The following is a 5,265-nucleotide window of genomic DNA, read 5'->3' as shown; positions in this document are numbered from 1 at the left end:
ATATATATATATATATATATAAATGATGAAGGCTTGTTTTTTATGTTACTTGTCTTGTTGAACAAAATGTAAATAAATAACAAGGTTGAGTATATATACATATATACACATACACACATACACACACTCACACACACACACACACACACACATACACGTATCATGGACTCTGCCGTTGTTAGACGACGTTTGAGGGTTCGGCAATTTCTTACGGAACAACCACACGGATGATTTGTTTAGAGTGATCAAATGTTTGTGTAGATATAAGCTCACTTCCTCCATCACATCGACATTCCCTGTACAGGGGCAACGGATTTCACATGTCAGATGACGAAATGATCACTGAGCAATGTGAAATGAAGTGCTTTGCTCAAGAGCACAGCGCAACGCCCGGTCTGGGAATCGAACCCACTATCTCGCAATCGTGAGTGCAGCACCCTAACCACTAAGCCATGCACCTTCACATACACACACACACACATACACACACACACACATACACACACACACACACACACACACACACACATATATATATATATATATATATATAGCAACACAAATAGTTATACTGGTGAGGTAGGTTGATGTGGGAGTGGGAGATTGTGGGGGTACAGACTAACTGAGTGTAATAAAAATGAAGCGAAACTAGTTTTCGCTCCACAGAAGGTCCAGAGAAAATAATTCCAGGCGAAGGCGAGGAAAAGGAGGAGCAGGATGAAGAGGGGAAGGAGGAGTAGAGGCGGGGGAGAATAGGAGGAGGAGGCGGTGTGTTACATTTTAACCTCGTGCTACAGAGAAACAAAACCAATGACAAAGAACCTGAACAAACAACAGCCGCAACAGCAGCAACAACAACAGGTGGTACCACTGCAAGAACAACAACAGCAACAACAACAACAACAACAGCAAAAACAACAACAACAACAACAACAACGATGGCAACAATAAGAGCGGGTGGCACTTTCACACAAGTTTTATTTAATCAAAATTAATCTCCGGAATATCCCGATTGATGTTGATATTAGTCGCCTGAAGCAGGCTTTTATTACGATTCATTGTCTGTTTATTCGATATTCGATCAGTGGTTCCCAATATACACACACGTACACACACACACACACACGTACACACACACACTCACACACACACTCACATACATACATACACACTCATACATATATATATTTTTATACACACACATACATATATGTATACATATATACATACATATACAGATTTATATGTGTATATATATGTATGTATATATACGTATGTATATATATATATATATATATATATATATATATATATATATATATATATATATATATATATATATATATATATATATATATATACATATATATATATATTCATACATATATATATATATACATACATACATACATATATATATATGTGTGTGTGTGTGTGTGTGTGTGTGTGTACGTTTATATACAGACACACGCTTCGATAATTTTTTCCGCAAGGGGAAAAACAGTGACCCATCAATCAAATCTCTGGAAAGTTCTGGACGTTTCTTCTAAAGGGGGGAGCAGACATAATTATTCAATTAGTATAGAGATAGCTGGTCCAGATTTGGTAACAGATGATGTTATCCAACATCTATGGTAGCAGGAAAAAAATACGAAAACATCAAGTTTGGCGATAAATTCTATACGAAAAACAGAGAAGGAATGCGGTAAATTATTAAAAATGTACTGGGCCGACTTTAAGTCAGCTGAACAATAAATAAAGAAATAAACTGGTTGACACACACACAAACACATACATTATTACACACACGCAACACTCTTTCACTCCCACATACACAGACACACACACACACACACACACACACACACGCTCAAAACAAAGTGATGCAGCGTTAGGTATTTGCAGATTATTAAAGATCTTCTTTCAAGCCAAATTAAACACTTCAGACATCAGAGAATCGAGTTGTCTTGATGTTTTATTCTCTGGTGAAAAGATTATCTGAATATTCGCCTACAAATGAAGCACATAAAATTAGGAAGCGAAAAAGAAATGGTAATTTTTTTCAGAAAACAACTGAACGACCTTCACAGAACTGGAGAATATATAATTAGAAAGTGTATATAGAGTTAATAGTGTAGGATGACAATCTACTTTATAATATGACATACATAACAAACAGTAGCAACGGTTATATAATTCACCATAACATAATAATACCTGTGATGCAGCGGAGCATTACTGCAAAACAACAGAACATTAATGCAAAAGAACAGAATACGGAGGTGATACAACATATTATAATACATCGGTTTTAAAGTTTGGTACAAGAGCAGCAATAGCGGAGGAGTGGGGAAGTGGATGAAATCGACCCCAGTGCATAACTGGTACTTATTTTATCGACTTCGATAAAAGATGAAATGCAAAGTCGTTCTCGGTGGAATTTGAACTCAGAACGTAACAGCAGACGAAATACCGGTAAGGATTTCGCCCGGCGTGCTAACGTTTCTGCCAGCTCGCCGCCTTGCAACACAATATATATCACAATAGATGAACAGTGATAATCGATGACTGAACATAATAGAGTCTCTCAACGCAATCACAAGTTAACATATCAGTGTAGCACAACACAACATGACTCTAACACAAAAGAAAAGGTGAACGAGTCGCGCTCTGGTCTCTCGGCTTACTAGAAATATTAGGTAAATCTCTCAGAAATTAAATCTTGTCGCGTTAAATAAAGAAGGGCGCACAAGATAATGAAATCCCCGAGATCCCTTGGGTCCCTGATAAACAAAATAACGGTTTGGTCACGGTTAGAGCGGCATTTATCATAGATATTCTCAGAGGAGGGTCGAGCCTAAATTAAACAGTAACAACCTTCACGATGAACTACACTGCAATGAAACACCGACATAACACAGTCTTCGAGGGAAAGGACTGATCACCGCAACATCAACGGCGTTATAATGGACCGTAAGTCAAAGAAGGACAACACTGGAATCGGTAATAGAGGTGGGATGGAAGGAACATGGTGCATCCAGGAAAAAAATAGTTGCGTAATAAAAGTTACTGGGAAAAAGTCACTAAAATATCACGGGGAAACTTCAATAAATAATCGACATTTTTAATTATCTTTTTGATTCCGTTGTTTTTTATTTAAAATTTGGTGCAAAACATGATTATAATACATAGTATTATATAAATCGTGTTTTCATTGTGTACAAGTCATGCTTCGGCCGTAATATGTGACTCAAAAAAAAATTATTTGTTTAATTAGTTTAACTAATATTTATGGTGTTTTAATGAAACGTGAATGTTCATCATCCCTCCCTCCCCGCTGATGCCGCCAGAAACTTTATTTTCCGAGACCAAAAATAGTTCCTTTTTAATTCTGTGTTTTTGTCTTTCTGTTCCTCACTGACTTTATATCCGTTCAGCAATATTTCTAGCGTTAACAGAGGCGAATGAATGAAGCCGTGAACGAACGTACGAGAGGAGAAATTAAATGAGAACTTTTGAAGCGATAAAATTTATCTAAATTGATGATGGCGACTTCACAAAGCCAACAGGATGGCACAGATTAAATAGGATGTTTATTAAACCAGCAGGTAAGATATATTAAACAAGGTTCTTATTAAAGCAGCTTGATAATATGTATTAAATAAGATATTTATTAAACCAGCAGGATAACATATATGAACCAGGGTCGTTATTAAACCAGCTAACTGCGTATTAGAAGTAACTACACTGTAAATAAACAATATATTTATAACCGCTGTAAACCAATTAATACAAATCACAGGGTGTATGTTATTGTTCTTACTGTTGTCGTTGTTTTTCATCGAGTAGATCTATTATGAGAGGTATGCCAACGGTGACCATCTCATTAGTTAGGTGCACCAACGGTCACATTATCTTATCTTTTTCTGAAAATGCTGTTGTGTGATCTGAGGGAGAATTGGGTGTAATCGCTTTCGCACAACGTAGTAGTAGTAGTAGTAGTAGTAGTAGTAGTAGTAGTAGTAGTAGTAGTAGTAGTAGTAGTAGTAGTAGGTGTTTTAATAGTATTGGATAGTGATGGTGGCTGTGGTTGTTGAGATGATTGCAGCAGTGTTTGTTGTTGCATGCGTTGTAGTAGTAGTAGTAGTAGTAGTAGTAGTAGTAGTAGTAGTAGTAGTAGTAGTAGTAAACTAACGAACTCACTAACTAATGATACCGAAGTGTCCTAATCTCTCAGAAACCAACGAAAACAACAGAACCGACCTCGTAAAAGCGAAAGAGAAACTACAGCCAATAAATCCTGAGCTCAAAAATAAATAAAGAAAATGTTTAATTATCACACACGCGCGCGCACACACAATATTTAAGACGTCTCAGAGACTGGAATGGTTTGTTCTTAATAAGATAATAAATTAACTCTCAGACAGTTAACCTCGTCTTTAAAGTTGAACATTTTGTTTTTTAATATTTACATTTTAAACTACGATTCAACCAGTTTTATCTCCCGTCGTCATCAGGTGTGTTATCTCTCAGGATGTGATATTTTAAACTTTTTTTTTATTTACTTCCTAATTGGTTTTTGTTGGGTTTTTTTCTGGGGGGTTTTTTTCTTGTATTTTCGCTTTTGATTTGCTGAAGTGTGAAAAAAGTTGACAATAGAGATGGCGTGTTGACATTGCGCAACAAAGAAATATTTGTTAGTTGGTACCCAATCGATTGGGAAGGAGGTACTAAAATGTATGAAGAGATAGAGTAAAAAGGTTTCACTTTGATGCAAAAGAGACACCAGTTTCAAGGAGGTGGCAAAATCGATTAAATCAACATCTGTATCTGACTCGGTTAGTGCATGTTATCTGCCTAGGTAGACATAGGCAGCTGAAAAGACAACGCACACGGCTGGGTTTTTGAACTGACTACGTAAATGAGCATATCTATCGATTCTGTCTTCCATCACCATTAGATGAGTTGGGGTTCATCTGTCGCCCATTTTAACAACAATATTATCTTCAGCTTTGTAAGTATCCAGGCCACGGATTCTGGTCAGGGAAGAACCACCAATAGCAGACTCTGAAAGAATGGAACGGACCCCTGTTCCTCTCACTACACTACACACACACATACACACACACACACACACACACACACACACACACACAAGTAAAGTATAGTGATATATATGCTCAATATAGATTAAATATGCATGTGTATATATATGGGGGTATATATATGTGGGTATATATATATATATATATATACATATATATA

This window comes from Octopus bimaculoides, chromosome 25 (genome assembly GCF_001194135.2).
Source record: "Octopus bimaculoides isolate UCB-OBI-ISO-001 chromosome 25, ASM119413v2, whole genome shotgun sequence".
In the NCBI taxonomy this organism is placed as follows: Eukaryota; Metazoa; Mollusca; class Cephalopoda; order Octopoda; family Octopodidae; genus Octopus; species Octopus bimaculoides.
Note: the sequence above shows the minus strand (reverse complement) of the source record.